Source organism: Balaenoptera ricei, chromosome X (genome assembly GCF_028023285.1).
Source record: "Balaenoptera ricei isolate mBalRic1 chromosome X, mBalRic1.hap2, whole genome shotgun sequence".
In the NCBI taxonomy this organism is placed as follows: Eukaryota; Metazoa; Chordata; class Mammalia; order Artiodactyla; family Balaenopteridae; genus Balaenoptera; species Balaenoptera ricei.
In genome coordinates, this window is record NC_082660.1 from 88,729,410 (window position 1) to 88,748,478 (window position 19,069).

Genomic DNA, 19,069 nt, shown 5'->3' on the forward strand with positions numbered 1-19,069 from the left:
GATTATTTCAATAATTTATACTAGATGAGAAAGCAAGGCACAACTTTATGTGGTCTTCAAGAGCCACACTTAAATATAAAGATGTATATATATCAAAAATAAAAGAATATAAAATATATACAATGTAAATGGTAAGCATAGGAAAGCTGAAGTGATTATAATAATATCAAACAAAATAGAATTTAAGAAAAGAGGAATTATTGACAAAAAAAGACATTTATCTTGTTTCGATGTAGTAACATCCTCTCTCAGTAAGTGAGAGAACAACTAAATAAAAAATTAGTGATCTGAAAACACTATCAACTAGCTTGCTCCTATTTTTATAACACTTCACCTCACAACTGAAGAAAACTCATTCTTTTCTTGTGCACATGGAACTTTAAGCAAGATAGATAATATGCTGGGCCTTAAAATAAATCTCAATACATATCAAAAGATTTAAATATGACAGAGAATTTTCTCCAAACACAATAGAACTAAATTATAAATTAGTAACAAAAAAGTATCTAGAACTATCCTCAAATGGTTTAAAATTAAGCAGCCTACTTGTAAATGACCCTAGAGTCAAAGAATAAATTACAAGGGGAAATAAATCCACCTGGGCAATAGACACCCAGGACACCAACATGGTGTCAGTGATACCAGTGAAGGAGAAGAAATTCATGGATGTCAAAATAGGGAAGCTGGATATTAATGTGGGATTTCACCCCTAAAGGCATTGTTGGAGCATTTCAAAGAGGTTATTACAAGTATGTCAGTGGAAGAAAGGAAGCATCACTGGGGTTTCTATGGTGCTGGCAACTTACATGCTTTTCAGCTATTGTCTTTCTTAGAAGGAACTCAAACATGAGTGGTTATGCAAGTACCACTGAAGAGAACCCAGTGTGGAGTGCAACTCTGCATTCTTGACCATGACTTTTTTTGCTTGGCACCCTTCCTTGAGGAACACAATGGTGTAAATCTTTTCATATCCTAATTGAGAATTAATGTCAAATAAAAGATGACTGGTACATGTAAAAAGAAAAAAGAAAAGAAATCCACCTGAAAGGTAATGAAAACGCAATACAGCAAAATGTGTGGGAAGCAGCTAAAGCAGTGCTTAGAAGGAAATGTATAAATCTGAATATATAAAAAAAAGCAGGTCTTCTTTATATAAAAGAAGGGCTCAAAATTATTGATCTTAATTTTTATCTTATGAAACTAAAAAAGAAGAGAAAATTAAACCCAAAGTAGGAGAAAGAAAATAATAAAGGTAAGAACAAAAATTAATAAAATAGAAAACACGAACAATAGAAAAATTTAACAAAACAATCTGGTTCTTTGAAAAGTTTGATAAAATAGATAAACTCTGTTGTAAATCAATTAATAAATAAAAGGTCAAATACAAATTACAAGTATCAGGAATGAAAGTAGGGATATTATTACAGACCCTACACACATTAAAATGATACCCAAAGAATATTATGAATAACTTTATGCTAATGAAACTGACAAATTGGATGATATGGATTAATGACAAAAATTGCCAAAACTGACATGAAAAGATATAGAAAATTATAATGACTACATGTATGAAAGAAATTGAATGTATAATAAAAATACAAAGAAAATTTCCAGAACACAAGTTCTTGTTGATGAATTCTGTGAAACATTTAAGAAGAAAATAACATTAATCTCATAAAACTCTTTTAGAAGATGAAGGAAGGGAAACTCCCTCCTAATTTGCTTTATGAGGTCCGAATAAGCCAGTTTCCAAAATCTGACAAAGGCACTACAAGAACAGAAAATAACAAGCTAGTGTTCTTCATGAATACCAAAAAAATCCTTACCACGATAGTAGGAAATTAAATACAGCAATATTGATAGATGATAGATAGATAGATAGATAGGTAGATAGATAATAGATTCATAAAGATAAAGATAATAGAGGTATACTTCATTTTATTGTGCTTCTTTATTGTGCTTCACAGATATTGTGTTTTTTACAAATTGAAGGTTTTGGCAATCCTGCATTTTTCCAACAGCATTAGCTCATTTCGTGTCTCTGTGTCACACTTTGGTAATTCTTGCAATATTTCAAACTTTTCATTATTATTATATTTGATATCACCATCTGTGATCAGTGATCTTCGATGTTACTACAACGCTGAAGGTTCAGATGATGATTAACATTTTTAGTGATAAAGTATTGGGTTTAGTAAGATCTTACGGAAAACCCTGAATGAACTTTTTGGCCAACCCAACATTTTTTAAACTAAGGTATGTATATTGTTTTTTAGACATAATGTTATTGCACACTTAATAGCCTACAGTAACGTGTAAACATAATTTTTATGTGCACTGGGAAACCAAAAAATTCATGTGACTTGTTTTATTGCAATATTCACTTTATTGCAGTGGTGTGGAACTGAACCTGCAATATCTCAGGTCTGCCTGTACATGATGAGTAAGTGGGGTTTATTCCTGTACATGATGAGTGATGCAAGATTGGTTTAACATTCAAAATCAATCATTGTAACTCACCATTTTAAGGGAATAAAGAAGAAATATCATAAAATCATTTCAAAAGATGCAGAAGAATAATTTGACAAATTCCACATTTCTTCATGATTTAAAAACAAGATATTCTTAGCAATTAGGGAAGGAACTTAATACAATAAAAGGGATCTACAAAAAGCCTATAGCTAACATTATTGTTAATGATGCACTATTGGATGCTTTTCCCCTAAGAGTAGAAATTAGACAAAAATGTCATCTATCAGCATATTTCTTCAATAATGTACTGGATGTCCTAGTCAGTTTAGTAAGTCAACAGAAAGAGACAAAAAACTTAAAAGTTGGAAGGGAAAAATTAAAACTTTTTAATTAAGGAAGGCATGATTATATATTTAGAAAATTGTAAGGAATGTACAAATTAACTACTAGAAGTAAAAAGTAAATTTATCAAGATCTCAAATTACAAGGTCAAGATACAAAAATTTTAAAAATAATCGTGTTTCAGTGTACCAGTAGTATGCAATTGGAAACGAATTTTAAAAATTTACAGTAACATCAAAAACATAAAATATTTAGGAACAAATTGAACAAGAGATGTGCAAGACATCTACACTGAAAAGTTCAAAATATTGTAAGATAAATTTAAACATTTCTAAGCAAATGGAAAAAACTTTTGGGTTCTGGTCCAAAACATAGAGTTTAGAAGTCATCACAACAAGCAAAAGCTGAATAAACTGAAAATCAACAACACTTATTAGGTCCATCAGAGAACTGAGGTCACAGGGCAAGCTGCCAACCTGAAAATTGTAAAGATAGGCAAACACAGAGAATCACAGCTTAACAGGAACAGAAGTCCGCTGCTGGAGTCAGTACTATGAATGACAAATTGTTGGAGGCTCAGTGTGGATGAGCTTGAGAGTTTAAAAAACGGATGGCTCAGTCTTAGGGACGCCCCCACATTTTTTAAAGTTTTATCCAGGAGCCCCACTATGTTTGCAGGGTGAATATGGGAGAAAATTCCCCTCATGCTTCTGTCAGAGGGAGGGGGAAAATAGCCATTTTGGAAAGCACCCAGAGTATTCCGCTCTCCCTAACAAAAGCGTGCTCTCAAGGAAAACTATTTTCCCAGAACCTAATTAACTTGAGATTTATTGGAGTGTAACTGACCTGGCAGAAGGGGAAATATCCAACTCCAGACACCTCTAGTCTTCCTGTCTCACCTAAGGAGGAAAAACAAGATGAAAAGCACTTATGAAAGTCATCGCCCAGGAACATAGGCTCACTAAAAGATTGAGACCTAATCATAGAACTATATATTCTCCTCTCTGCCATCTTACATCACATCAGTTGGACTCTTATATAATAACAGAAGATTACAACTGAAAGAATTGCGAGTCTCAGACTCTATTTAAAAAGAGTCTCTAGAGAAACCCAAAGACAACAGGGGAGACAAAAATCAAGGACACTAGAAAAAATATTAGCTCTAACACTTACAGCTACAGCAACAGTGAATTCAGCCTAATTCCTAGCCAGATAAACATAAATCTCACACTAAAGGCCTATTTATCTCAATTCATCATGCCTGACTATCAACAAAAAAAGATAAGGCATGCTAAAATGCAAAAAACACAATCTGAAAAGACAAAGCATGCAACAGAATCAGACTCAGATATGATAGGGATTTTGGAATTATCAAAACAAGAATTTAAAATAACTATGATTAATATGCTTAGAGCTTTAATGGAAAAAATGAACAGCATACAAGAATAGATGGGTAATGTAAGCACAGAGATGGAAAATCAAGGAAAGAACCAAAGGAAATGCTAAAAATCAAAAACATTGTAACAAAAATGAAGAATGTCTTTGATGGGCTCATCACTAGACAGGACAAGGCCACGGAAAAAAATCAGTAAGCTTGAAGATATGTCAATAGAAACTTCCCAAACTGAAAAGCGGAAAGGAAAAAGAACAACAATGAAAAGAAAAAAAGGAAAGAAACCGACTATTTAAGAACCAATTACAAAAGGTGTAACATACATACAGTGGGAGCCCCAGAAGGAGAAGAAAGAGCGACAGGAACAGAAGAAACATTTGAAGTAATAATGGCTGAGAATTTTTCAAAACTAATGACAGACCTAAATAAATTGAGATATATACTATATTCAAAGATTGGAAGGCTCAATATTGTTAACATGTCAACAATCCCCAACTTGATCTAAAGACTCAATGCAATCCCAGTAAAAATTCAATTTTAATAGAAATTAACACATGGATTCTAAATTTATGAAAATAAAAGTAAACTATAAGAACCAAAACAATTTTAAAAATAAAAACAAAGTTGATGTATAGACTATTATTGACTGCAATCCTACTATAAATCTATAGTAATCAAGAGAGTGTAGCACTGGCATAAGGATAGATGAGCTGATCAATGGAAAACCAGAATAAACTCACATGTATATGGTCAATTGAATTTTGAAAATATTTTCAAGGCAATTCAACGAGGAAAAAAGTCCTTTCAACAAACTGTGCTGCAACAATTGGATAAACAAATGAAAAACAACCGACCTTAAACCCTTCCTCACAGCATACACACAAATTAATTGGAGATGATTAGAGATGTGGCATAAAGCTAAAACTACAAATCTTCTAAATGAAAACACTGGCAAATGTCTTTACAATTTTGAGATGGGCAAACATTTAAGAGAGGACAAAAAAGCAATAATCATAAAATAAAAACGTTCATTAGTTGAATTCATAAAAAACTTATAAAAATGAAAATATCAGCAAGAGACTGGGAAAAATATTAACAATACATATAGCAGACAAACGACTCATATGCAGAATATATAATTAATGCCTACAAATCAACAATAAAGGAAAACAACCCAACAAAATGTCAAAAGAGTTGAGTAGTTATTTCACAAATAAGAAGTTATTCAAAGGCCAGTAAGCACATGGAAAGGTACATAACATCATTAGTCAACAGGGAAACACAAATTTAAACCACCTAAAGGTTCAAACCATCTGATATACCATTGCACTCACATCAGAACCACAATAGAATGGCTAAAATTTAAAAAAAAAAGAAAATACCAAAGGTTGGTGAGCTGGGCAAGATGGAGGAAGAGTAAGACGTGGAGATCACCTTCCTTCCCACAGATACAGTAGAAATACATCTACACGTGGAACTGCTCCTACAGAACACCCACTGAACGGTGGCAGAAAACGTCAGACCTCCCAAAAGGCAAGAAAATCCCCACGTACTTGGGTAGGGCAAAAGAAAAAAGAAATAACAGAGACAAAAGAATAGGGATGGGACCTGCACCAGTGGGAGGGAGCTGTGAAGGAGGAAAGGTTTCCACACACTAGGAAGCCCCTTCGCAGGCAGAGACTGTGGGTGGTGGAGGGGGGAAGCTTCAGAGCCACGGAGGAGAGCGCAGCCACAGGGGTGCGGAGGGCAAAGCGGAGAGATTCCCGCACAGAGGATCGGCGCCGAGCAGCACTCAACACCCCGAGAGGCTTGTCTGCTCAGCCGCCGGGGCGGGTGGGGCTGGGAGCTGAGGCTCGGGCTTCGGTCGGATCGCAGGGAGAGGACTGGGGCTGACGGCGTGAACACAGACTGACTTTTTCTTGCCTCTTTGTTTTCTGGTGCGCAAGGAGAGGGGATTCAGAGCACCGCCTAAACGAACTCCAGAGACAGGCGCAAGCCGCGGCTATCAGTGTGGACCCCAGAGGCGGGCGCAAGCCGCGGCTAACAGCGCAGACCCTAGAGACGGGCAGGAGACGCTAAGGCTGCTGCTGCCACCACCAAGAAGCCTGTGTGCAAGCACAGGTCACTCTCCACACCACCCCTCCCGGGAGCCGGTGCAGCCCGCCACTGCCAGGCTCCCGTGATCCGGGGACAACTTCCCCGGGAGAACGCATGGCGCGCCTCAGGCTGCTGCAACGTCACGCTGGCCTCTGCCGCCGCAGGCTCGCCCCGCCTCCTCCGTACCCCTCCCTCTCCCGGCCTGAGTGAGCCAGAGCCCCCGAAGCAGCTGCTCCTTTAACCCCATCCTGTCTGGGCAGGGAACAGACACCCTCAGGCGACCTACATGCAGATGCGGGTCCAAATCCAAAGCTGAACCCCGGGAGCTGTGCGAACAAAGAAGAGAAAGGGAAATCTCTCCCAGCAGCCTCAGAAGCAGCGGATTAAAGCTCCACAAACAACTTGATGTGCCTGCATCTGTTGAATACCTGAATAGACAACGAATCATCCCAAATTCAGGAGGTGGACTTTGGGAGCAGGATATATTAATTTTTCCCCTTTTATTTTTTTTGTGAGTGTATATGTGTATGCTTCTGGGTGAGATTTTGTCTGCATAGCTTTGCTTTCATCATTAGTCCTAGGGTTAGGTCCGTCCTTTTTTTTTTTTTTTTTTTTCTTTTTTTACTTAAAAAAAATTTTTTTCCTAATAAATGTTTTCTTAATAATTTTTTCCTTATTTTTTATTTTTAGAAATTAAAACAAAATTTTTTAGTAAGTTTTTTCATATTTTTTATTTTAAAAAATTAAAAAATTTTTTTCTTAATAATTTTTTTCTTATTTTTTATTATAATAGCTTTATTTTATTTTATTTTATCCTCTTTCTTTCTATTTTTTTCTCCCTTTTATTCTGAGCCGTGTGGATGAAAGGCTCTTGGTGCTCCAGCCAGGCATCAGGGCTGTGCCTCTGAGGTGGGAGAGCCAACTTCAGGACACTGGTCCACAAGAGACCTCCCAGCTCCACATAATATCAAATGGCAAAAATCTCTTGGAGATCTCCATCTCAACATCAAGACCCAGCTTCAGTCAACGACCAGCAAGCTACAATGCTGGACACCTTATGCCAAACAACTAGCAAGACAGGAACACAGCCCCATCCATTAGCAGAGAGGCTGCCTAAAATCATAATAAGGCCACAGACACCCCAAAACACACCACCAGACGTGGACGTGCCCACCAGAAAGACAAGATCCAACCTCATCCACCAGAACACAGGCACTAGTCCCCTCCACCAGGAAGACTACACAACCCACTGAACGAACCTTAGCCACTGGGGACAGATACCAAAAACAATGGGAACTACGAACCTGCAGCCTGTGAAAAGGAGACCCCAAACACAGTAAGATAAGCAAAATGAGAAGACAAAAAAACACACAGTAGGTGAAGGAGCAGGCTCAAAACACACCAGACCTAACAAATGAAGAGGAAATAGGCAGTCTACCTAAAAAAGAATTCAGACTAATGATAGTAAGGATGATCTTGGAAAATCTTGGAAATAGAATAGACAAAATGCAAGAAACATTTAACAAGGATGTAGAAGAACTAAAGAGGAACCAAGCAACGATGAAAAACACAATAAATGAAATTAAAAATACTCTAGACGGGATCAATAGCAGAATAACTGAGGCAGAAGAACGGATAAGTGACCTGGAAGATAAAATAGTGGAAATAACTACCACAGAGCAGAATAAAGAAAAAAGAATGAAAAGAACTGAGGACAGTCTCAGAGACCTCTGGGACAACATTAAACGCACCAACATTCGAATTATAGGGGTCCCAGAAGAAGAAGAGAAAAAGAAAGGGACTGAGAAAATATTTGAAGAGATTATAGTTGAAAACTTCCCTAATATGGGAAAGGAAATAGTTATTCAAGTCCTGGAAGCACAGAGAGTCCCATACAGGATAAATTCAAGGAGAAACACGCCAAGATACATATTAATCAAACTATCAAAAATTAAATATAAAGAAAACATATTAAAAGCAGCAAGGGAGAAACAACAAATAACACACAAGGGAATCCCCATAAGGTTAACATCTGATCTTTCAGCAGAAACTCTGCAAGCCAGAAGGGAGTGGCAGGATATACTTAAAGTAATGAAGGAGAAAAACCTACAACCAAGGTTACTCTACCCAGCAAGAGTCTCATTCAGATTTGATGGAGAAATTAAAACCTTTACAGACAAGCAAAAGCTGAGAGAGTTCAGCACCACCAAACCAGCTTTACAACAAATGCTAAAGGAACTTCTCTAGGCAAGAAACACAAGAGAAGGAAAACACCTACAATAACAAACCCAAAATATTTAAGAAAATGGGAATAGGAACATACATATCAATAATTACCTTAAATGTAAATGGATTAAATGCTCCCACCAAAAGACACAGGCTGGCTGAATGGATACAAAAACAAGACCCATATATATGCTGTCTACAAGAGAACCACTTCAGACCTAGGGACACATACAGACTGAAAGTGAGGGGATGGAAAAAATATTCCATGCAAATGGAAATCAAAAGGAAGCTGGAGTAGCAATTCTCATATCAGACAAAATAGACTTTAAAATAAAGACTATTACAAGAGACAAAGAAGGACACTATATAATGATCAAGGGATCGATCCAAGAGGAAGGTATAACAATTGTAAATATTTATGCACCCAACATAGGAGCACCTCAATACATAAGGCAAATACTAACAGCCATAAAAGGGGAAATTGACAGCAACACAATCATAGTAAGGGACTTTAACACCCCACTTTCACCAATGGACAGATCATCCAAATTGAAAATAAATAAGGAAACACAAGCTTTAAATGATACATTAAACAAGATGGACTTAATGGATATTTATAGGACATTCCACCCAAAAACAACAGAATACACATTTTTCTCAAGTGCTCATGGAACATTCTCCAGGATAGATCATATCTTGGGTCACAAATCAAGCCTTGGTAAATTTAAGAAAATTGAAATCGTATCAAGTATCTTTTCCGACCACAAAGCTATGAGACTAGATATCAATTACAGGAAAAGATCTGTAAAAAATACAAACACATGGAGGCTACACAATACACTACTTAATAACGAAGTGATCACTGAAGAAATCAAAGGGAAAATCAAAAATTACCTAGAAACAAATGACAATGGAGACACGACGACCCAAAACTTATGGGATGCAGCAAAAGCAGTTCTAAGAGGGAAGTTTATAGCAATACAAGCGTACATCAAGAAACAGGAAACATCTCGAATAAACAACTAACCTTGCACCTAAAGCAATTAGAGAAAGAAGAGCAAAAAACCCCCAAAGCTAGCAGAAGGAAAGAAATCATAAAGATCAGATTAGAAATAAATGAAAAAGAAATGAAGGAAACAATAGCAAAAATCAATGAAACTAAAAGCTGGTTCTTCGAGAAGATAAACAAAATTGATAAACCATTAGCCAGACTCATCAAGAGAAAAAGGGAGAAGACTCAAATCAATAGAATTAGAAATGAAAAAGGAGAAGTAACCACTGACACTGCAGAAATACAAACGATCATGAGAGATTACTACAAGCAACTCTATGCCAATAAAATGGACAACCTGGAAGAAATGGACAGATTCTTAGAAATGCACAATCTGCCAAGACTGAACCAGGAAGAAATAGAAAACATGAACAGACCAATCACAAGCACTGAAATTAAAACTGTGATTAAAAATCTTCCAACAAACAAAAGCCCAGGACCAGATGGCTTCACAGGCGAATTCTATCAAACATTTAGAGAAGAGCTAACACCTATCCTTCTCAAACTCTTCCAAAATATTGCAGAGGGAGGAACACTCCCCAACTCATTCTACGAGGCCACCATCACCCTGATACCAAAACCAGACAAAGATGTCACAAAGAAAGAAAACTACAGGCCAGTATCACTGATGAACATAGATGCAAAAATCCTCAACAAAATACTAGCAAACAGAATTCAACAGCACATTAAAAGGGTTATACACCATGATCAAGTGGAGTTTATTCCAGGAATGCAAGGATTCTTCAATATACGCAAATCAATCAATGTGATACATCATATTAACAAAGTGAAGGAGAAAAACCATATGATCATCTCAATAGATGCAGAGAAAGCTTTCGACAAAATTCAACACCCATTTATGATAAAAGCCCTGCAGAAAGTAGGCATAGAGGGAACTTTCCTCAACATAATAAAGGCCATATATGACAAACCCACAGCCAACATTGTCTTCAATGGTGAAAAACTGAAACCATTTCCACTAAGATCAGGAACAAGACAAGGTTGCCCACTCTCACCACTATTATTCAACACAGTTTTGGAAGTGTTAGCCACAGCAATCAGAGAAGAAAAAGAAATAAAAGGAATCCAAATCGGAAAACAAGAAGCAAAGCTGTCACTGTTTGCAGATGACATGATACTATACATAGAGAATCCTAAAGATGCTACCAGAAAACTACTAGAGCTAATCAATGAATTTGGTAAAGTAGCAGGATACAAAATTAATGCACAGAAATCTCTTGCATTCCTATATGCTAATGATGAAAAATCTGAAAGTGAAATTAAGAAAACACTCCCGTTTACCATTGCAACAAAAAGAATAAAATACCTAGGAATAAACCTACCTAAGGAGACAAAAGACCTGTATGCAGAAAATTATAGGACACTGATGAAAGCAATTAAAGGTGATACAAATAGATGGAGAGATATACCATGTTCTTGGATTGGAAGAATCAACATTGTTTAAATGACTCTACTACCCAAAGCAATCTACAGTTTCAATGCAATCCCTATCAAACTACCACTGGCATTTTTCACAGAACTAGAACAAAAAATTTCACAATTTGTATGGAGACACAAAAGACCCCGAATAGCCAAAGCAATCTTGAGAACGAAAAATGGAGCTGGAGGAATCAGGCTCCCTGACTTCAGACTATATTACAAAGCTACAGTAATCAAGACAGTTTGGTACTGGCACAAAAACAGAAATATAGATCAATGGAACAGGATAGAAAGCCCAGTGATAAACCCACGCACATATGGTCACCTTATCTTCGATAAAGGAGGCAAGCATATACAGTGGAGAAAAGACAGCCTCTTCAATAAGTCGTGCTGGGAAAATTGGGCAGGTACATGTAAAAGTATGGAATTAGAACACTCCCTGACACCATACACAAAAATAAACTCAAAATGGATTAAAGACCTAAGGGTAAGGCCAGACACTATCAAGCTCTTAGAGGAAAACATAGGCAGAACACTGTATGACATACATCACAGCAAGATCCTTTTTGACCCAGCCCCTAGAGAAATGGAAATAAAAACACAAATAAACAAATGGGACCTAATGAAACTTCAAAGCTTTTGCACAGCAAAGGAAACCATAAACAAGACCAAAAGACAACCCTCAGAATGGGAGAAAATATTTGCAAATGAAGCAACTGACAAAGGATTAATCTCCAAGATTTACAAGCAGCTCATGCAGCTCAATAACAAAAGAACAAACACCCCAATCCAAAAATGGGCAGAAGACCTAAATAGACATTTCTTCAAAGAAGATATACAGATGGCCAACAGACACATGAAAGAATGCTCAACATCATTAATCATTAGAGAAATGCAAATCAAAACTACAATGAGGTATCATCTCACACCGGTCAGAATGGCCATCATCAAAAAATCTAGAAACAATAAATGCTGGAGAGGGTGTGGAGAAAAGGGAACCCTCTTGCACTGTTGGTGGGAATGTAAATTGATACAGCCACTATGGAGAACAGTATGGAGGTTCCTTAAAAAACTAAAAATAGAACTACCATATGACCCAGCAATCCTACTACTGGGCATATACCCTGAGAAAACCATAATTCAAAAAGAGTCATGTACCAAAATGTTCATTGCAGCTCTATTTACAATAGCCAGGACATGGAAGCAACCTAAGTGTCCATCATCGGATGAATGGATAAAGAAGATGTGGCACATATATACAATGGAATATTACTCAGCCATAAAAAGAAATGAAATGGAGGTATTTGTAATGAGGTGGATGGAGTTAGAGTCTGTCATACAGAGTGAAGTAAGTCAGAAAGAGAAAAACAAATACAGTATGCTAACACATATATATGGAATCTAAGGAAAAAAAAAAAAAGGTCATGAAGAACCTAGGGGCAAGACGGGAATAAAGACACAGACCTCCTAGAGAATGGACTTGAGGATATGGGGAGGGGGAGGGGTGAGATGTGACAGGGTGAGAGAGTGTCATGGACATATATACACTACCAAATGTAAAATAGATAGCTAGTGGGAAGCAGCCGCATAGCACAGGGAGATCAGCTCGGTGCTTTGTGACCACCTAGAGGGGTGGGATGGGGAGGGTGGGAGGGAGGGAGATGCAAGAGGGAAGAGATATGGGAACATATGTATATGTATAACTGATTCACTTTGTTATAAAGCAGAAACTAACACACCATTGTAAAGCAATTATACTCCAATAAAGATGTTTAAAAAAAAAAAATGTTGGTGAAGGTGTAGAATGATTGGATCTCTCATATGTTGCAGGTGGGAGTGTAACATGTTACAACCACATTGGATAATTATTTAGCTATTTTTTATAAAGTCAAATGCAAAATTACCCAGTGACCTGAAATTCCACTTCAATATACTTACCAAAGAGAAACAAAACTACATTTCTATAATAATGTTCTTTGCAGCTTTATTCATAATAGCCTCAAATTGGAAACAACTAAAATATCCATTTGAAGGAGAATGAAAAAAATTATAGTAATTTTTATAAAATGGAATACTATTCAGCAACAAAAAGAAGCAAACTAAAAGTGAATGCATGAATGAATCTTAAAAACATTATGCTGACAGAAAGCAGCCAGGCAAGAAAGACTAATTTCATATTAAATTTATATGAAATTTTGGAACAGGCAATATTAATTTATGACTATAGATATCAGATTGGTCATTGCCTGGGACAGAGGGTGGAAAGAATATCTTCTTAAAAGGAGATTCACTATAAAGGGAGCCAAAAGAACTTTTTAAGGTGATGGGAATGTCTATATTTTGATTGTAGTTGTGATTACAGGGTTACATACATTTGTCAAATTCATAAAATTTTACATGTTAAATCTGGATATTTTACCGTGTATAAAATTTATCTCAATAAATAAAAGCTAAACAGTTAGGTAGTAAGAAAGTTATAATTTATATTTTTCTTAATTGCTGAACAATTGCTTACAGAAAGGAAGGGTTAGTAGTTTTTATAAAGGAGAATTTGTTTTGGAGGATCTGGATGTTTTCTTTTTCTTTTCAAACTATATTATGGAATCTAGAGCTTGGATTTAAGGATTATTCTTGAAAGAATATGTTTATGGAAGAAATTTTATAATCCATTCATATCAACTATAATGAAAACCAGTGGTACTTACCTGGAGTGTTAGTTATATCTGACAGGCCAGGGTGTAAACTTGGCATCAGGAAATGTATTTAAACCCTTGAAGCACATTTCCTGTCGGCATAATCACAATTAATTTGTTTTCTTAGTAGAGTGGATGAGTCATTCCTTTCATCTCAAAAATAGATGATTGTTGAAAACTGATTCAAGAAAATGTCTTAAAAAGCTAAGTCCCAATTTCAGTAAAACAGATGAAAAGTTTGCATAACTTGTATAATTTGGGGCCAAAATGATTAACCAGTAATGTCTCTAGCCATGGTTGCCTGGGGATGTTAACAATGTGACACTAAGAATGAAGCCATGTTACACAAATGGAGACTTCACCAAAGGGGATAATATTCTTCAAGCCAAAGTGGCTTTTGGTCTCTATAGACCAACATAAGGAACCATATATGGATACCATAAATATACCATTGCAGTTCCTGGCAAAAGAAACTTAGAACTCTCAGGTTGGAGAGAGAACCTCCACATTTGTCTTTCATGGGCACCAATCTATAAAGACTGCATTTTGAGCAAATGCACATGTGAACACCAAAACTTGGTTATTAAGGCATGAACCAAGGAGAGTCATTTCAGAACAGACGAAAGGGTGATGAAATATGTTTTTTGAACATTTATTATATGCCAGGCTCTATTCCAAGTATTTCATAAGCACTAATTCATTTAATCTCTTGAAGTGGGTACTAATTTTGTTTTATCATCTGCATTTTACAGATTAAGCATTTGAAATCCAGAGAGCTTAAGAAACTTGGACATATCACTGAGTATCTGAGACACCTACTAAATAAGCAAGACTGAACAAGAACATCCAAAAACCACACTGACTAATAAGTTCATATGTTCTTCAGGGAGAATACACTGGAGACAAGATACAGGAGGAGCTGTGTTAGGTTTGTAGTTATTTCAATGCTTTTGATATTAGTTTTCAATCGCTGCTATAACAAATTGTCACAAATATAGCAGCTTAAACAAAATAATGATTGTCATTTCTTATTTCACAGTTTGTGTATGTCGGAAGTCCAGGTAGGCTCAACTAGGTTCTCTGCTTAGGTTTTCACAAGGCTGAAATCAAGGTGTCAGAAAGCCTGGGATCTTATCAGGAGGTTCTGGGGGAGAATCTGATTCAAGGCTCGTTCAGGTTGTTGGCAGAATTCAGTTCCATAAGGTTGTAGAACTGAGGTCCCCATTTCCCAGCTGGCTGTTGTCTAGGATTGTCCTCAGCTCCTAGAGTCTGCCTATGTTCCTTGGTTCATAGCCTCCTCCACTGCCAAAGCCAGCAACCTTGTGTTGATTCCTTCTTGTGTGTTGAATATCTCTGACGTCCCCCTATGACTTCATCTTCTGCCATCAGTCAGGAAGTCTCTCCACTTTAGAAGCTATTATCTGATTGGGTCAGGCCCACACAGATAATCTCCAGATCTTAAGTTCAAATAACTTAGAACTGTAATTACACCAACAAAATCCTTCACAGCAGTATCTAAGTTAGTTTTTGATTGTCAGGGGACAGGAACCTTGCAACTGCATTTTTAGAATTCTGCCTGTCACTCCTTTGGTTCTGGTCACTTAAATATTTCCACACAAGGTAAAGTAGAGGTGATGGAAATAGCTATAGAAATAAGGGTAGTGGGCTTCCCTGGTGGCGCAATGGTTGGGAATCCACCTGCCGATGCAGGGGACATGGGTTCGAGACCTGGTCTGGGAAGATTCCTCATGCCCCGGAGCAACTAAGCCTGGGTGCCACAACTACAGAACCTGTGCTTTAGAGCCCGCCAGCCACAACTACTGAGCCCGCATGCCACAACTACTGAAGCCTGGGTGCCTAGAGCCCGTGCTCCACAACAAGAGAAGCCACGACAATGAGAAGCCTGTGCACCGCAACAAAGAGTAGTAGCCCCCACTCGCCGCAACTAGAGAAAGCCCGTGCACAGCAATGAAGACTCAACACAGCCAAATATAAAACAAACAAATAAATAAATAAATTTATAAAAAAAGGAAAAAGAAATAAGGGTAGTGCTGACTACATTTAACACTCAATTTTGGTTTTCATTTTTTGACATGTTCTTGCCAAAAATAGCAGTCACAAGGAAAGGGATATTCTAATTAAACATCCTTAGGGATGGGCACTTATTTCTTCTTTTTCTCTTGACACTTTTTTTTTTTTTTACATTGAGCTATAATTGCCGTATAACATCGTGCAAGTTTAAGGTGTACAACATATTGATTTGATACCTTTATATTGCAATATGATCACCATTGTAGCTTTAGCTAAAGTCTCTATCACATTATATAATTATTATTTCTTCTAGCTGTGGGAACAATTAAGATCTAGTCTCTTAGCAAGTTTAATGTTTATAACACAGTTTTGTTGTGTGTAATCCCTGTACTATGTATTAGACCTCCAAGACTAGTTGCAAGTATATACCCTTAAACAATGTCTCTCCCAGTCCCCGATCTCCCAACCTTTGGTAAACACCATTCCGCTCTCTTTTTTTTGAGTTCATTTTTTGTTTGTTTTGTTTTTTAGTTTCCACATATAAGTCATATCATATGGTATTTATCTTCCTCTGTCAGACTTATTTCACTTAGCGTAATGTCCTCAGTGTACATCCATGTTGTCACAAATGGCAGAATCTCCTTTTTTTCTCATGGCTGAATAATATTCTATTGTATATATACATACCACATTTTCTTTATCCATTTATCCACTGATGGACGCTTAGGTAGACTCTTTTAATACTAATTACATGTGTTTTTAATGGAGCCAACTCGAATCACTAATTCAATCAACATTCAAATTTTATTGCAAACTTTAATCTCTCTACATATAGGCTGTGATTGCTGAAGTACACAGGGACTAGAGAGCTGTGATAAATACTTCATTGTTTTCTGCTCAGAGTCTCACAGGGCCAAATTCAATGCGCTGTTTGGCCTGAGCTTACATCTGAAGGTTCTGAGGAAGCATTTGCTTCCAAGCTCATTCACATTGGCTGAATACAGTTCCTTTTGGTTGCAGGACTGAGGTCCCTATTTCCTTTCTGGGTGTAGCTGGGAACCTCTCTCAGCTCTCATCATTGTGTTCCCTACATCTTCAACCTGGTGATGGTGCACTGAGTCCTTCTCATGCTTCAAATTATTCTGAGTTTTCCTTCTGTTGAATTTCTTTGACTCCAGCCAGAAAAAGTGCTTTGCTTTTAAAGGTTTATGTGATTGGGCTCACCCAGATAATCCATGATAATCCCACTGTTTTTAGGGGTTAGGGCATGAACATTTAGGGGGAGCCATCACATTCCAGAAGTGATGAAAAATGAAGCTGGCAAGAGAACTCGAGGTAAAAATGTGAAGCATAAATGCCTTGCTAAGAAGTCTATAAGTCATTCTCTAGACTAGGCAGTACTATGTCATTGAAGGATTTTGATCTCTAAGAAAAATTACTTGGGGTACTACATAGAGGTTAGACTAGGGGGAAGACTAGAAGAAGGGACTCAGTTAGAAAATTATTGCATAATTCAGTTAAGAAATGTTGAAGATTTGGACCATTTCTTGTGAGGGGCAAGGGCCTTGTTTACTTTGTATCTGGTACATTTCTCAGTCAAGCTTCAGATCTCACAGTCTATATCATTTCTTTAAAGAACACTCCCAGGTATCCCCTCCCCTAATCGCTTACAATAGAACTCTCCACTCTTTATGGCAAATGCTTATTTAGTTATTTAATTGTCTATCTTCCCTGCTAGGTTTCCTTTTTCTGTCTTCCATGTTTCTCTTTTAGGTCTGTGAAAGCAAGTATTGGTTCTGACCCATTCACTTCTATATGACTGGTACTCATTTTTTAAATACATATATATAATTAAAATATATATTATATTATATATTAATATATTATTAATTTATTAATATATTAATAAAATGAAGTTATTGACTAATTTGATTTTCAGCTGGGGCATTTGGGTATAGCCCTAAGTCATGTGGTAGAAAATATACTCGTGTTATGCTTCATCCCCCCTCTTAATAGATAACATTGGGTTTGCCTTAATTCCATTGCCTAAACACTTCTGAACTTTGTACAAACTTTAAAACCATCTGGAACTGCATGTCCCAAGTGACGATATTAAACTCTATGAAGCACTTTTTTTTTTTCTCCATTTACCTTATATCCTTTTAATTCAGCTGCCTTTTGAGATGGTGTGTGTGTGTGTAAGACCATTGTGTTTGTCCATGTGAAATGAGGGTTGGTACACATTAATGAAGAGTTTAACAATAGAACTCAACATTTGTGTGTATTTCTAATGGTAACATCTGACTTGGAAGGATTATCTCATGATGGGAAGGCTTTTATGGCCCCACCAATGTTTAATTTAGTAATAGTTGTTCAGGTGGCATTTTTGGGCTGACACAACTCAGGGAAGGATCTCACTTTGTCATTATCAGATATGGGCCTAACCAGCTGGCAAAGAGAATAACAATCAAAGAATGTATTGATTTCCTTTAGCAAGTTTAAGACATTGCCATCCTTAGTTCTAATGCTTCAAATCATTTCAGAAGGTTTGGTCTCCTTGAACAAGTTCCCTGTAACTCCCCTCAGTTTGCCACCTCATTAACAAAGTTTTGGTTTTATTTTTTTAACTGTAAGAGCCCCTGTATAATCTAATATAAATGTTTTATGAAACAGTATTGTCAGCTACTGATGCTTTACAGAAATGTACACTGGGTGGTATAATTATGTAAAGTTTAAAATGTGCTGAACAGAACTCTGTTATAAAAAGCATTTCAGAAGTTGAATAGACTGAAGTTCAAAGGACAAATGCTTTTTAAACAAAATTATTCATTTCATTTTCCATGTTTGAAATGATTAGTTTAAAGCTTTTATTCAAGCTATAAAGGATTTCCTTTGTCTTAATTGTTAATACAATTAACTGCAGTGTAATATCTACTGGTTTGAACAATAGTACTACACATTAATGAGTTTTATGCTAACTTTTATCCTCAGATGTCAATTTTCCAGATAAAAGCAAAATAAAAATTTTCCATTTTTCCTTTACTTTAAATTCACACTAATATTTGTTTACTTTGCTGATCATCCATATTGACTAATATATGAATACATTAAAATCAGGTTTTAAAGTTGCCTTCACTGAACCCTAGTTTATTTCATGATGAGCATGGGGACACTGAGCAGGGCAGTAATTTTTGAGCAAGGTCAATTGTCTTCCTTCTGGTTCATGGCAGATACTTAGAATATATGCTATGATGAACTATTTGTCTCTTTGGAAATATATATTTCTTAGGTAAAGTTTGAGATAGTCTCAGAAAAGCAAGG

The 19,069-nt window shown here is 36.6% G+C and overlaps 1 pseudogene; it reads left to right on the forward strand.

The window, feature by feature from the left end:
• Window positions 1-626: 626 nt before the first annotated feature.
• On the forward strand, window positions 627-872 carry LOC132357637 (ATP synthase subunit f, mitochondrial-like; annotated as a pseudogene).
• Window positions 873-19,069: the final 18,197 nt, after the last annotated feature.